Source organism: Triturus cristatus, chromosome 8 (genome assembly GCF_964204655.1).
Source record: "Triturus cristatus chromosome 8, aTriCri1.1, whole genome shotgun sequence".
NCBI classification, from domain to species: Eukaryota; Metazoa; Chordata; class Amphibia; order Caudata; family Salamandridae; genus Triturus; species Triturus cristatus.
In genome coordinates, this window is record NC_140591.1 from 967,826,896 (window position 1) to 967,844,148 (window position 17,253).

The 17,253-nt window shown below is 43.4% G+C and overlaps 1 protein-coding gene across 2 annotated transcripts in view; it reads left to right on the plus strand.

Annotated features, from left to right (window-relative positions):
• GEMIN8 (gem nuclear organelle associated protein 8) overlaps window positions 1-17,253 on the plus strand; it is a 181,669-nt gene that overhangs the window by 104,411 nt on the left and 60,005 nt on the right. The window lies entirely within an intron of this gene.

Sequence of the window (17,253 nt, forward strand, 5' to 3'; positions counted from 1 at the left end):
GACTTGTTAAATTGATTAAATCTCCAGGTCAACTACTGTATCATCCACTTTTTTGATAATGCTGGACTGCTCAGTTGCAGAAGAGTGCAAAGAGCAGACTTTCTTTCTGATTTCAGCCAAAATGTTAGAGAGGCCTCTTTTGATCGCTAGGGTGTCGAGTGTTGGCAACATCTGGTTCTCTCGTGCCACAGGGCCATAAGGTTAAAAACTGCACAAATTGCTCCTAGAGAATGGTTTGGCAATGACTGGTCCTATATGTTGGGTGCTTACTGCCTCTTAAGCTGAGGAGGCATTGTGATGGGAGGCACTACTGCATAGATAGCTCAGTGGAGCAGGAGCAGGGTATGGAGTAGAGCTGATTAGAATGAGCAGCAGTAGTGGTAGGTGCATGGCTGTGATAGCTCTGAGCAGCTCAGCAGGTTGGGCTACTTACTACAGCAAGCTCAAGCCACAACTCCCAGCAAATAACCAAAGAGAGCGAGCTGCAGCAATATTGCACTTCTCTAGATTGGCAGAGCTATCGGACCAAGTCTGCACTGACAATGGACATAGACGAAATCCCAATGATGGTCAAGAGCACAGTTAAGGGAATCTCTTCTCAACTATAGTCAACCAGCCAGATACGATGCTGTGACAGAACACCAGCAAAAAGAGATGAGACTTCAATTCCCAGTTGCTAGCTTGGTCCAGGAGTCTTATTCAGTCCCTATGCAGGCAATTTTACAAAAGCATCCAAACCACAGTCGACCAAGAGTGGTCTTAATTACCCCCTCTTGCTCTTAAAGAGATTATGCTCAACAAAATGTTATTCTTATTGAGGAGACTGAAACCTTGCTGGTATTGGACAAGTATAGAAATAGAGTAGACATCGCTTAAGGGCGATAATGAAAGGAAAAGGACTCACCCAGCATTAATTACTAAAGCAAAGGTTAAGCATTGCCCGGATTCATTCTCATGAACAGAAATGAGCTTTTTGGGTCAGACTAAATCCCTATGTGTTTTGCTAACTGTTAATATATCAGCCCTCCTGTTAGAGTTGGAAAGTCAGCCATCGAGCGAGGCCAGCGGTAAAAAAAATAATGCTCCTTGTAAAAATAAAAATTGGGAAAAAAATGAATTCTACTCTTTGGTTAATTTAATAGAGACTGTCTGGCTGAAGACGTCTTTCCATTCCTCACATAAGTGGCCTGTAGCGATAAATTGGTTCCTCTCATATCTAAGTCAGTTGAGAGCCAAATGACCTTGAAAGGAATAATGATTACTACACAAGAGGTTTTCATATTTTCATTTTATTTTCTTGAATGTCGCCCATTGGGATAAAATAGAAGCTCTCGCCATAGACCCTCATGTTGAAACAGATCTTGATCCTGTCTAAAATACTCTGCTTTTTGGAAACGACCCCTTCTGTTTCATATCGCTAGTAAATCGCTAGTAATTGTGGTTTTACTGGAAGTTCCACATAAAAAAGGCTGGCTATTGGCAATAGCTAAATCCCAGGAGGCTAGCCACCTTGAGGGGTTCTTTTTTTTAGAAAGAAATACAAACAAATGATAGGTGTATAAAAAAGTATGCATTTTGAGTCCTTGGTGAATCTACCAAGGTCTGTATCATACAACGATTGGTGCTTATTTTGGCAGCTGCTACAGAAGGGCCTTAGTTGAAGGATAGGTCTCCAAAATGACATATTAGCAATGCATAGTGCACCCACTTTTCAAAACTGTATGAGAATGCTTTGGCCATCCTAGTGTATGAGTCTTGCACCTTCTTGTTTCCTTTTGTGCTGAATGGTAGACCTATCCTCTTGCGCATGTAATGTTGGGTAAGCATTCAAAAAAATTGAAAGGCCCCAGATGCCAAGTTAGTTTCAAAAGATATTTTTGCACCCAATACTGTTATTTGGGATCCATTTGACTTCTTTCTTTAATAAAAGTTTCTAATGGGGTGCCACTCACTGATTGTGGTACCATGGCACCATTGTGCTAATCCACAAAAAGAGACCAAATGCTGTTATCAAATTATTGTTCAGTCTCTCTATTGCATAATGAAATAAGATATTTAGTAAGGCTCTTGCAGTGAGACTCAAGACGCATCTGATTGGGTACAATATAATGAATGACTTTTTTAGACCGGTTTAGGAGCATTTGTAGATGCAGCAAAACAGAGGCTCCTCTTGTCAAGCTTTAAAATAAAATATATCCTACTGGAGCAGGGTAGACTACGTTAGGCCTGACCTCTGTGGACAAAGCACTGCTAAAGATCACTATTTCTTCATGCAAAATATATCTTGAGATGAAATTTGAAATTTTCTTTTTACAGTCTCCTAGTACAGTGTTGGTTTTATATGACTCCCAAGGGTGATTCTACTAACTTTGTCCACGGAGAAAATGAGTTAGTTAAGAATGCCTCCCCCAGATATACAATATTTCTATTAATGGCCTCCATAGCAGTTTAGTAAAATGGAATATTGATGGCCTAACTATTTATGGTACTCAAGTTCTTTGTCTTTTATTTATGTATGGCACTGGACTGAAAACACTCTGCATGAATTCCTTCTTTTTTTCGATTATTGTTTTTTGAACATTTTGAAGGTGAAGGCTGCTAAAAATAATGTACAGACTTGGTGAATCACACTCCTTAAAAGACTGTTTAAGATAATTAATATTAATTATTTTTGTGTTTATTACTTTTGATTCTATGGGATTACACTTCTGTAAAAATGGTCTGTCCACCGTAGAGGTAAAAAGTGCCATAATTTTAATTATTTGAGCATGTCCCCTTGTTGTCATATTATGTTCTAAATCCTGGCTCTCTATCTACCCTGTTGAAGGTATTCAGAAAGATATGCTGTCTTTCACAGTCAACCCCAATGGATTTGGGGAATTGGGAGTAAACGTTCTTAGATGCATTGTGGCTTTAGAACCAATTTTGCTGTGGGGTACGATGTGGGATAGTGACGCCCCTAAAGCACTTTACAATACCTGTTGAAATTGAAGCATGCTACAACTCTCACATTGATTAGTCTATTTTGAGGAAGTTCTGAACAAAATGTACTTTACGACAGTATGTTGTAACCAACACTCATGCTCTAAAAGTTCAGGAAATTTCATTAAAATATGATATGGAGGGAGACTAGGAGGAATGGTCTAGTGCGATTTCTACAATTCCATCTAGGTCAGTTCTTAGGGACCGGTTTACCTAAGCTATAAGAACATCTTGCTTAATTTTTTTATTTTGTATTCACTTCATACATTATATCTCTCTGTATCTGGTGTATTTTGGACATTTCAACATACTGTGATTTTCTAGCAAAATGGGAGAAGGGCAGCAATTCTAAACCCACTGCTCAGGGATTTCTATGGAAGATGAAATACACTTTTTCTTTTTGTTGTCTCTCTTATAACAGCATAAGAGAAAATAGGCGGAGATCCCTTATTTAGAATATGACATCTGTAACCCTCTGTAAGTCTGAATATAAATTATTTATTATTGTATCACAAATTATCTTTGTGGGTTCAAAAACATTCAATGGAAATTTGACAGTTTCCAACCGCGACCTATTGTATTTGCCAATGCTCATTTTTTTTAGGTTTGACATGTGTTGTGCTTGTGCCATTGATCGTGAACAACCTACATTCAGACACAATCTGGCTTTTTTTCTGCAAACCCTTCAGCCATTGACTTGAGACATTGGCAGTCGTATAGTGTCAACCCGCAGGAGTTTTCAAATCTCTCTGTTTCTAATGGCTGTTTGGGCTTGTCATTTCACGTACATTGGAATGCATGAGATATCATTTTACATCTGAACTCAATCTGTGAGCAGCCCAGTACTACGAAGTGTGCACTAATAAAGGCATTGAAAAATATATGCTAAAGAAGCAAACACTTGCAAAGCCACTAGGTCTTACCTATAAATGCTATATATTTTGACAGTGTTTTATAGTTTTTTTCTACAGCAGAGTGGCTAACATTAATTTAAAAAAGTGCTATAATGTGGCCAAGTAATCAAAGGAAACGTTATATATATAAAAACTGTACAAATAAGTCGTCAATTAATATTACTGTATAAACAAACAACCTTAAGAATACTGAAATCAAATGCGATATGTTAAGACCTGAATGAGTTATGATACCTAACTTCACATTTCAAAATTACCCTGTTGCATAGCAAAAATGTAAATTGGACGGCATCTGTAAATGTGGTAAGGCAGGCCTACAGCTAGTAAAACCATGTGCTTTAACTAGCTTGATTAAGAACAAAAAGAAATGAACATTTTGAAAAAGTAAAATAAAGGGCAAAAGTGATTGGCATGAAGCCTCACCAAATGGACTACAGGTGGTATCAGTTGTTTTGCCCCTTAGGGAAAGCAAAAATGAAGCGACTGGAGCCCAACCTGAAGCCACAAAGGAGACTTCGCCCCCACTTGTGAATAACAGTGGATAAGTATAACTCCAGGCCAAATGAGTTCTGCAACAAAACGTACTCACAAACTAAAGGTTTAAGACGCTCAGAAGTATCATGTGAGCTAGTACAGTTTTTATGTGCTGCCTACCCCGATTTTCTCTAACTTAACTATGTTCTCAGGATTAGAAACGGAGACAATCGGCAGAGGCTGCTAAAAGGAAATGTAAAAAGTTCAGACAAAGAATTCGAAGAGTATCAGGGAAGCTAAAACAATCCATAATAATGGCCCTGTCGAGAGAAGCTTCGGGTTTAGATCAAATTGATAGCTATAATAATAATAAGGGAGACAGCAAAATATGAACCTCAACATATGGCAGACCAGGTTTCTCATGGCAAAAAAGTGAGAAAGGTTAGGAGGCAATAACCTGCTTCAGAGCAATTTTCTTCTTGTATTTTGCCACTGGAAGGGTAACACCAATAACACAAAATGGGAACACATTTAATTTTATAAATCACCAACATCTGACCAATAGGTTTCCGCCCTAGTTTAGAGGCAAAAATAAAAACAGCTCATAGAGATTGGGCACATTTCATGCATCAGATGTTAAGGCAAGGAGACCAAGTACTAGCGGAATCAAACATAACCCTACGATTAAAGATTTGATAACCTATCTCAAAGATTTTGTTTTTAGCACATAGTATGCTGGTCTTAATTGTTTTTAGCCCAAAATCCTCACATGGGTTTTAGAAAGATTTGTATCCAAATATAATATATCCATAAAGGTGATAAAAGCATTTACACATTTTTTTCATAGTGTAACAGTACGCAAAAGTAAAACTGCATCATCTGCATTAAGAATCACCATGATAGACCAATGTGAGATGTATCCTGTTCCTTGGAGAATAAATAAGGATTACGATTATTGATGTACCAAATAAACATTATTGAGGTCCAAATACAACCCTGCCAAACTCTCTTGTTGAATCGAGGAAGATTTGGAGCGTTCACCACAGTCTTCAAATCCAACAGTAGCAGATATGTTGGTATGTTAACAGTGGAGAAAGTTAAAAAGGGATGTCGAGACCCATAGAGTATACATTCTGCCAGATCTTAGATCTATTAATACGATTGAAAGCACTGCTCAAATCTATAAATCCAGTGTACTTGCTGTTGATTGGATGCGGCTTGAGACTTTGCTTTTTTGTCCCCAGGCCCTCCTTAAAGTCATAGTGGATGTCAGCAAGATTATCAGAGGACCAAGCAGTTTTTTTTTCCCTCAAAATTACTCTCCTATCTACTTTAACAACAGAATTGACTAACAAGATGGGCCTATAGCTTTTTTGATCGTTTCAATTACCCTTTTTGAATACAGGGACTACTGTTGAATTTTTCTAGGAACATAGTAATCTCAAATGACTGGCTGAGCTAAAGGTGTTGGTCAAAAGTGCGGCGAGAGATCTATATTAGATTTAAACAGGTCCATGGGCTCACCATCTGGTCCAGGGATTCAAGTGCTAATTATTGTTGAAGGTCAAAGGAGTAAATAGGTAACTGGAGCAACTAATGTTATCATAAATAAGCTTATAGTGAGTAACAGACTGAAAGGTACTTAAAAGAACTTTAAACAGATTCTTGACTTAAACAAGTCAAAAGGCAGGCATCAACAAGATCAATAGTGAAACCCAATAAAATAAAAAGTGAGTAGAATGCATGAGACGCCTGTTGATTCTCAGCCAACCATCCTTAACGCATTCACAACATATCAGAGGTGGGATAACAAACCTTGTGGCCAAGCAAACAAATAGAAACGAGAAGATTATGTCCAATATAACATCTCCCCTGTGTAGAATGAGTAAAACAATTAGTCAAATCCTGAGATACAAAAATTTCATCTACAATAGAAGAACAGGCTCCACCTGTAAAAGCTGGAATACTTGCGTGATCAGAAAACAACCAATGTATATGAACAGGCTCACGTGTAGTTATAAGGCCATTATATAATGCTCCGTGTAAATCAGCAGGTGAGGATAAAGAATCTTTATTGTCGTGCAGAGAGAAACGATTAGGAAGAGTTGACTAAGCGCCAGTCTTAACATTGAAATCGCCAACCATTCACTAAGACTTGGGCAAGTTGCAAACCATATTAAAAAGCATAAAAATAAAGTTTGATAGTATAGAACTGAAAACCACTTTGCAAAAAAAACAAGAAATTGTAGAATGCCAGAATGGCAAGTGCATTAAACACTAACCAATCATTAATGAAATACTCTGAACCAGATTGGAAGCCCACCCTCTTAGTACGCCATGACGTTTATGCAGAAGCATGCAAGGAACAACGGACAAACCCCTAACATATTACATCCAATACAGCCCATGTTTTTTTAAACATGACCAGGTCAAAGTCTCTCGCATTGGGCAACCGACTGACCAAATTAAGTTAGAGGCTAATTGAGCTATGTCCCAGCTAACAAGACTCACAAGGCCAGTGGACCTGACACAAGAATCAGAACAAGAAAAAATACCATGTGTGAGGACATCCTCCGTGATCGGTGCGACACAACACAGGAATCCATACAGGAAGCAGAACACAGTGCATATCCTAGAAAATCAGTCATTGTGATCTAAGCAATGGAGCAACAAAGCGGTTGTGAGTAATAAGTTCAAAAGAAAAAGCAATAGGCAGAGAAGCATTTTTACATATAGTCCAAGAATCATGCACATTAGGTGTAGAGAATGGTTTATTTTAAAAAAAATAATAAAGGTCCAGCGGAAAATCTTTACTGAATTGTTCAGTGTCACAAAAGCTAAATGTAAGGAGAATATCTCTTACTTCAGCAGGATATTTAACGTTAACAATCACACAATAGCCTTGATAGCTTTTAGGTGATAATACTGACCCAGGGAATTCGCCTCACTGGTGGTTTCTGTAGTGTTTTTTTTATTTTTAAAAACAGATTTAATTGGCCTTTAGTATATCAACACTTTACATACTGTTCAGTCTATACATTGCTTACAGTATTCTCGGTGTATTGCTGCTGCGTTAAATTCAAATTCCCCAACTGATACCCCCTTCCCTCCCTCCTCCCACCCTTCCTTTCTCTTGAGTTGTGTCCATTAGTTACTCTCTTTCCTCTGATGATGATTGGTGAGTGGTACCTCCTTGAGGTTTGATCTATTGAGCATGTAGATGTTCCCAGCGGGGTCCTCTCTCCTCTCTAACTGCCCAGTATCCCATCTGCCGCTTGGTTTCGCGGGTGGTCTCTAGTATTGGAGGCAAAACTGGAACATTAGTCCGAATAATGACATAAGGACAATCTTCATGAGGGAGCTGTGGAGTTGAAGTACTGGGTATTTTAAGCCCAGCGGTGCAGGGGAACACACCCTATGACTTCGGGGTTCTTCCTGTTTCAGACCTACAGAAACACAGAGTCTTCTGGGTGAAGTCAAAGATCAGTTTATTGGCTGCAGACCAATTACAGGCGTCCTAGAAGTACAACAGCGTGTATGTTCTCAGGAGACTGCTGAAAATCACAGAAACGGGCTTCTTCTTAAATACAGAATATCCTGCCTCAGGCATACATTCTTTAGTTTACGATATGGCTATTACATGTATACATTTCAAACGAAAAGGCAGAGTCATGATGACCATCCCACATTCCAGTTAAGCCAGCCCGCAATTATTTACACAGCAAGGCTCAGATCCCACATCAGATATCGATAGGCCCCAATAAACATGAGCATCTCCTGTTTGGAAAACAAGCCATAAAGCAGGAACAGTCAGGTGCGAAAGAGATTAGCTGGAGGCTCGTGTAGGATGAAAAGACTTTATGGTGTGTAGAGCCCTGATGCTAATCACAGGTGGCCAGAGGACGGGTAACTCGTGAGACCAGTTTGACCTGGGGCAGCGGAGCCAAGCTGCCCAGGTCACAGAAAAGTCAAAGAAAGGCACATGTGCTCTAAAAGGCCCGTATTCGCTTCATGCTATATAGCCTATGTGAGGGCAACCATAAGATGGCCACCGATACAAAATGGAACCCACGTAGTGATGTGAAATAGCGTATACACAGTGCATTCATAACTAAAACGTTACAAAAAACACTTGTACATACCGCGGTTCACTATTACCGGGATAGACAGGGGTAGGGCCCTGCCTCCTACGCGGTCCCAAATTCTAAAGTACGACAGAGTCGAAGCTGGAGAAATAGATCTGGTGGACAGACCTGTGGCACTGCTAGTAGAAGTAATAAAGTTGGAGGCAGTGTGTTGGCTTCTATGATGAGAGGATTCAAGGGGCTGGATATCGATGGAGGTGTAACAATTGCGAGTAACCGGTGCAGAAGCACAGGTCAACGAAAAACCTGTGCTAGGTGCACGAGAACCTAGAAGTACTACTTTCGTGAAAGGAATTAGGTGCAACAACATTAGTTGGAACTGATTGAGAAACTAAAGTACTGGTAGGATGTCTAACCAGTGTTTCTAAGACACGTCCATATCAGGCAGCCTGTCTTCAGCTATCTTAAAATGTGAATCAATTACAGAAATGATTTTCCCCAACATGCTGTCTAAGAGACCTTTTTACTATAGGTGCTAACAGTGACTCATCCAAGGCCTTGCAACGGCACATAGGCGATTTGGTGTGTGAGTTGGACTGTTTTTTATTGCATTTGACAGTAGGGGTGGCAAGATGGGAAGCATTAACCTCATCATATTCGGGAAGGGGCACTGTGTCGGGCTGTGCCAGAAGGAAACATGTTAGAAGAGGCAGAGGGCCCTGCAGTTGTAAGTGTTGCAGTTGCGGCCAAAGAAGGATAAAGGTAAAAACGTAGGAGGACCTCCAACTATAGACACCTCTCTGTACATAAAATGTCTTTGGAGATTACACCAACAGCATGCTCGAGAAATCGGTCAGCTGTAAAGAGAGATCAGCCTACAGTTACCTGGAATCTTATGCTTCCCCTTTGAATAAGAGTGCTGTGTGAGAAAAGGGAGTCAAAAGGGGATTGCCCAGTCCACCCACTACTGGGCGCAGACAAACCTGTTCTCAACACAGTTTTGAGCTGGGGCCAGTCCAAGCACGTTCAGAGTATGTGATTCGCTATGAGAAAGCAAAACACAGTATGTGGTGCCTTACTCCTTCTCCACCTCACCATCACCTTCATTGTCTAGAGCAGCAGAGTATCTGGGAGGTGTATTTATTGGGTCCCTCCCAGGCAAAAGTCCAGCAAACACCAAAGGGGTCCCATGATGCAGGAGAGCAGAGCGCACTTTGGGGTGCCTAGCTCCGCAGCCGCGAGACTATCACGGTTCACAGCAGCATGGTACCCAGGGAGGTGTAGTTCCTGCCTGCCTCCACGGCAGAAGTCCAGCATACCCCAAAAGTGTCCCGTTAACCCGCACTTCCCCCACACCTGCACCCCTTATTAGAGTAGAGTTACTACTAATTTGCATATAGCTATGTCCAAACTGAGTGCGGTTGGCAAAAGAACCATGGTTTGGAATTCTACCCAGTAAGATTGCCAGTGGTGTTAGACGTATTGCAGGCATCCTCCCATCACCTTTTGTGTTTTTTATTAGGTCTCGGCTAGCGAAGGCTGCGCTTGCGCAGTCTCGCTCGCGAGATTTAATGACTTTGAGTGACTTTGAGAAGAGGGGCTTGCACCCGCCCCTCTTCTCTCCTGTTCTCCATTGGCTGGCCTTTTAAATGCAGGCCAGCCACTGGAGAAGAGGTCCAGTCACTCCGTTGAAGCCCCGTCCTTTTCGGATCGGGGGGCGTGTTTTTTGCGAGAAGTCTCAGGGAGGAGACAACAGCAAAACACGCCCCCAAATCCGAAAAGGACGTGGCGTTTCTCCGAGGCATTTTCTGCTTCGCCTCGGAGAAAGGCGGCGGGGTTAGGCTGCTGCTCTGGTCTGCTCTGCTGCTCTGGATAATTGATAATTATCTTTTAACGATATGGTGCCACGGATAAGATCGACTGCCTGTTCATACTGTATTTCTATGCTTAAAAAAACAATAAATGTAAAAATTGACCAAAAAAGAAATCATAACTATATTTTTTAGAAACATGGCACGCGTTTCGCTTGGTTGGGCGTTTCGCTTGGTTGGATATACCGATGCATGGATGGAAGTGGGAGAAAGTCCTTTCAAGATGGCCGGTGCCGTTGACTAGGGGAGCCTGGGTCCCGGAGGTGAGAGACGTGCGCACGGCGACAGCTCAGTCGGGGTTCATGTTGGTTGTTGACACAGCGGCTCAGTCACACTCCTCCTTCCGGAGGTTCGTGTCAACAGAGCCCGGCCATGGAGAGGCCGCGGGATAAGCTGTCACGTTCGCCTCATGGTCATCGTGGCTCCCGGCACGGCCCCCGCTCAGTTAACGGCTCACGGCCCCGTTCCTTGTCCTCCGATAGGCCCCGTAGTTCCCGGCCCAGCTCCCCTTTTGCTACTCGCCGCTCACGGCCCCGCTCCCCTTATGGTTCCCGGCCTCGATCCCCTCATAGGCACTATAGTTCCCGGCCTCGCTCCCCACATAATTTCCGTCGCTCGCCGCCTCGTTCCCGTGGCTCCCGGCCCCGCTCCCCCGGTAGTCTACCTGGCTCCCGGCCTCGCTACTCCCACCGGTCACGACCCACTTACGGCCCCCATGACCACAGGCCCAGGTCTCGTAGCCCCAGGTCCCGCTCCTCCCGTGCCCTCAGGTCCCGCTCACCGCTAGGTTACCGTGGCTTGCGCTCAAGCTCCCCTCTGCCCCCGCTTCCGCTGCACCCTTACGTGCCCCACGGTTCCCGGGACCTCTCGCCCCTTAGTCTACGGCTGCGCTCTCCCTTTGGTGACCGACCCCGTTCTCCAAGTAGCCCGTATGCCTATCCCCTGCACAGCCCAGGGAACCTGTCCCCTCTTCGTTCCCGCTCCCCTTATCGCTATCACCCAGGGAGTCCCCGTCGCCGCTCCTTCTCCCCCGGGCACCGTCCCCCTCATGACTACCCGTCTTCACCCTCGAGGGGGCTGCCCGAACTGGACTCCTCACAGCGGCCACGTGACCCGGAGGACCTGCGGTACCGCCTAACCCGGCCCAGTCAGAGCGGCGACGGACAGGTAGGGCTCATGTCAACAGGTGAAATTGTTTTCGGAAGCATAGTGGTCATAACTAGCATCCTAAGTTCACTTTTATATAGTCAACCTCAAGACATGGGTGTTTAACCAATAGGTACAGGCAGCATGATCGATCCCACAGTGCCTGGAGACTATCACCAGTAAAACAGTTTCGCTTTACAAATCCTGATTAATTGTATATAGGCGATGCTGCCTTGTTCACGCAAGTATGTTTTGCAGAGGCAACGTTTGATGTGCATATGTGCACAGCCAACTGAAAAGGAGTCCACTTCAGTGACAGGGCTGCTGTGACTAGCTTTTGGTTCATTCCTTTATTTTTTTTAATATTCTGTTATATTGATGCAATTTTTTTCCGAATTCCATATGGGGAGGGGGCGGCCGAGCACTTTGACAGGGCCGGTTTTGGTACCCAGTCCGGCCCTGGTCACAGCAGTCTATTAGCAGCACAGGACGAGCACGCGCACCTTCCCTATGCCGGGGTCAGTGACGCGCCTCTGCTGCTTGAGAGATGACCCAGTTGTGACGGAGGAGCGCGCGCTGAGCACCGGCGGTTATCGGTGCAATCTTTATGACTGTTGTCTCTTGCTCTCTGCCTTGCACAGAGTTCATTCACACCGGGCCCAGAGCTCCTCATGCCTCACACCTGTTAATCTGGGTTAAGGGGTGCAACCTTCACCTACAGGCCAGCAAGGGGGTGGGGCAATGGTGCGGTGCGAGGGGTTCGGCACACAGATCGACAGAGACACACGGGTAAACAGGAGCACACATTCAAACACACAGTTACACACAAACACACGTGCAACTGCAGGGATAAACTGACGCATTTATACACAAATGCTAGACAAACATTTCCAGACACACATCTCAACGTATAGTTACACAGAGATATGCACGTGAACACTTGTGTTAAGTACCCAGGTATGCTACAAAATGCCAGGCATACAGGCACAATCTGTGACGTAGGCATTCAGGCCGAGATAAACCATCCTGTGCATATTCGATGATCAGTTACACAAAAACATAGGGGTAATCTGGCACACGTATCTTCAGCCACCTAGATGAGCATTCGGTAGAAGGCACACATACACAAGTTTGCAAGCACACCAACGTGATCAGGCCTATAGTTAAGCCACACTCACCATCTAGAGCACCACACAGCTCTAAGCCATCGGGGTGGCAACACATGTGCCTCCTCAATGGTACAGCCAGGTCATACCCTACAGTGATGGTACATATAAGACACAGCTGCTGTCATCATCACACACACAACATGCCTCCAGTCACATACTTGGTTAAGCGTTAGTTGCCGAAGTGTTCGCCTCCTGAGAGGTATATCCATTTCATGTTTTTCTGCCTCATCTACATCACCCGCAAACACATAATACGGCATCAAAGCCACACATACTGCTCCACCCTAATTCATAACACCATCTAGATGGCCACTATCCAATAAAATCAATCACAGAGGAATACATTAGTCTACTCCAACCCTGCCAGTTACTATCCACTGACTTACAATATGACAAACCACCAAATACAATATCAACAGAATTGTAAAGTGTGCCCAGATTGTGAAAGCACTGTGGGATGCGATTTGCTGCTGAAGTGGGTGTATTAAGCAGACTGCGTTTCCTTCCTTGGTACTTCTACTAAAAATGAATGAGGAATTTATAAAGCGCTGGAATCACCCCGGCAGGGGTATCTCCGCGCTAGCAGCGGATAGAAGCGAGGAAGTCGTGAGGGCGCTCAATCGTTAATAAGCTCCGTTTTTAATAGTTTTCTGATTTTAAGCAAGTTAGGTCACTTACGTAAGGCACAGGGGAGCGAGTTCCAGAGACGTGGGGCAACATAGAAACGAGCATTTACAATGCAACGGTCTCGGCATTGTTAAAGTTAGAGCTATTGGCATTGCTCATGACATTATTTTTGTTTGTTTTTGTTTTTAAAACATGTAGAGAAGCAGCATTGTTATTTACAATGTCAATAGCTTAATCAGTGTGTGTGTAGGTGGCTGTGTGTGGGTGCAAATGCAATAGGTCTCGCATTTGAGAGTGATTAAGCTATTGACATTGTAAATAACAATGCCGTTTCTTTAAATGTTTTAAAAACATAAACAAAAATAATGTCATGAGCAATGCCAAGAGCTCTAACTTTACCAATGCCGAGACCATTGCATTGTAAATGCTTGTTTAATCTATTGGCTTTGCCAATGCCTGTGTTCTTTTGTAGATTACGTAACCGGTTACATCCATAAAACAAGCATTGGTAATGAATCGGTTTTTCCTATGTAATCAATAAAGAGCTGTTTTCATCAATCATCGTCCGGAAGACTGAAAGAGCTCCCTGACAGAGAACACGTGAGGGGTGGAGGGGGGGTGGCGCAGTAGCCAGGGCTGCTGACTCGAGAGCTGGGGGATCCCATTTTGAGTCTCGGCGGCGCAACATCCTGTGATTCTATGCAAATCACTTAATCTCTCTCGGTGATAAATTGTTATATAAATATGCTGCGAGATTAAAAGGCTAAATTTAATGAAAATATAGTTCTGTCAAAGCGGATGTTAACAGTATTTCAGCGTCGGTAAACTGATGGGAGAAGCAGATGAGGTACAAGCATTGGTAAATTCAGGAAAATATGCTACAGCCAATAGAATCCAGCCAATAGAAATGTAGGATAGGTAAGTGACACACACAGGAACCAATGAGAACCCAAGAAAAAGAGGAGGTGGGATGTAAGTCCCTTTTAAGTTTATTTTAAAAACAATAGATTTCTGTGCAGGTGAAACCTAAACATGTCAGTTCAGGTTGGAGGTTGCTCGTTAAGTCCTCAACGAAGGCCCTCTTCCAGTTGCTACTTGTGCTCCCGATTATGCTCTACAGGCGTGCAAAGCAGAAATAACGACTGACAGACCCTGTGGTAGTTATGCTCATCAGTTGTCTTAGCAACAGTCCTCCTTCTCATTTTCCGCAGGGTCTTCCAATAACTGAGTGCAGCATCCGAGGCAGTCGGCTCCGATGACGCATGTTTCTGTGAGGCCCGGCGGGGTAGGGGCTTGGTGTGTGCGTTTGTGTGCTGTGCGCCTAATTTGTGCACCGATCAGATTCCTTACACAAACGTAATTGTCTTTTGGATGGGAAATTCGATTTTTAGACTTAAAGGAGCGCCTTGAAAATGCTCATTAGCTTGTGTTTTTTTATTGGAGTGCGGGTAGCTGAATACCTGTTTGAGTGTGTTTTTGAAGCTTTCAAATGTCTCCTTCAGGCAGGCTTCCATATCTGTGCTAACTCCAGATCAAAACCCTGAACTAAATAGTGTGGAATCTGCTTTAACTTGGGCAACAGTACAGTTTGCAAGTTTCAAAGCCGAAAAACTAAAATGAGGCAATTCAGTGACATAGAAGCCTCTGCCCTCATTTAAACACAGCTGGAGAGAATTACTGCAGTGCTGGCACTAACATAGACATTGCAAAAAGATATCCTGGCTACTCCAAACGGTGGAAAATGTTGCCATGATTTACTTTTGTTTTCGTTTCCTGAAGTTAAAAAAAACATTTTTATGGTGCACAGAGAAAACGTTCTACCTTTTTCTGAACAGTGTGCACGCTCATCCAAAAACGACGTGTACTGTTTCTTCATGGGAAATTATTCACTGGCCGGGCTAGGTTGCTTTGGTTACTATGGAACAAAATTGTATTCTTTGCTGGTAAACTTCCAGCTCGTGAAACGTCCCTCGCTACATAAGCTCTTTCGCCTCAATGGGGATTGTCAGAAGAAAGAAACTACATTGCCAAGGAGGTGCCCTTGCTGCTCTGCATGGAGCTAATGCGTTCATGTGAAAGAAAGCCATTTGCAAATGCACAAAATAAGGGAAAACATAGCGTTCGACTGCTTTTGACTCATCTACACAGGGAGCAAAGATGATCTGAAATGATGCTTTCTACTGAAGAGGGGGTGGTGATGCCTGGTGGAAAAGAAATTTGTGAAGGATGTTCAAAATTCTGGGATTCTCACCAGGCGGGTTATTCATAACCGGCCTGCAGACGTATACTCGCAAATTTATCTGCTAAAAAATAGGGGACAAATTTGCAGTTAACTCGAAAATGGAATTTGCCACAATATAACTGGATCGTCTAATCCGGTTTGTTGAATATACACACGCAGGTAATGTTGCATTGACTGGGAGCCTCTGGGGCTCAAGAGAGACATCCTGTTATATTTGATTTGAGGCGGATAATTTATAATTGTGCCTTGGCCTCCTAGTAATGGGGAGTATGCTCAGAATTCTGTGGGTACAGAATCCGTTGAGCCTTTTTCATCTAATCACACTTGCATCAGGGTAGCAAGTCCAGCTTGAACTCGTCCCTTTCACACCTCTGGGACATGAGGTGTTGATTTGAATGGGAATAATCAAGATGTGCAAAACACACAAGATGATTGACGGAATGTTGCACATTGGCAAAACATTCACCCCCAGTGACAGATCTAGGTTAAATCCATTGTTATTTTGCTCACCACGCCACCCCAGTTCAGACATGGCCATATGCAAATCAGTCTTGACCCTGTGCCTCATGGGAACAGTCCAGCCCCAACTGCCAAGCCATGTCTTCCTTCCCTGGACCGGAATCAAGCGTCCTAGGACCGGTTTCGGGGTTTCACCCCTCTTCAGCCAGGATAGCTTGACTCCAGTGGCGTAGTGAGCACGGGACCCACGTCTGGGCATACTCTTCCCACATAGGGTGAACAGCAAAACACACAAGATGATGGACGGAATGTTGCACATTGGCAAAACATTCACCCACAGGCACAGATCTGGGTTTAATCCATCGTTATTTTGCTCGCCACCCCAGTTCAGACATGGCCATATGCAAATCAGTCTTGACCCTGTGCCTCATGGGAACAGTCTAGCCCGACCTGCCAAGCCATGTCTTCCCTGGACCGGAATCAAGCATCCTAGGACCGGTTCATCTTGTGTGTTTTAATAATCAAGATGTGGCATGGATGGAAATGGAGACAGCATCTGGTGGGGCACGTTTCAGTAGAATCAGTCACTTGGTATGTGTTCTTCATAGAGAACCCAACAACTGGGCAGATTCCATCAGCACACACCTTAAACAGCAGAAAACATAAATGGCAAAAACTCAGATCCACATTTCTGACCACTGGCCAATTTATTATATTTTAGCAGATTGTGATACAACCCGTACCGCTATAGGGACCCTTTAGGACAGAACAATGTCATTTAAAGCGTAGCAGTTAAGTTCCACCGACCATATGATGCGAGCTCAGATGACACCTGACACTAAGCTCCAGAATATAGGTTTTAAAAGTAGCTGAACTGTAAATACATATAGGTTTGTTTTCTGCTGGGTGCAATATTGTATGTGTTTACAGATTGTTTATGAATAACATTTTAGATAGAATCTGCTTAACGTGTGTGTGTGCGTGTTTTTCCTTTTTAAGAAACCACTTTCTTATGTTATGTGTATTTGTAACATGCATTACCACCCATGAGGGTATTTTGTGTGTGTGTGCTTAAACCTCCTTAGGGTAGATTGGTTAGTTGAAAAGTCAAGTCCTCAGCTTCTTGTGAAAGAGAGTAGAAGGATCCAATGTGGAGATGGAGGTCGTTCCATACGGATGTAAGAGAAATCCCATCCTGATCTGGTTCTATGTGTGAGTTGGAGTCATGTGGAGGTGTTTGGGTGGTTGGTGAAAAAGATCCGACTATTCTCGTAGGTGGGGCTC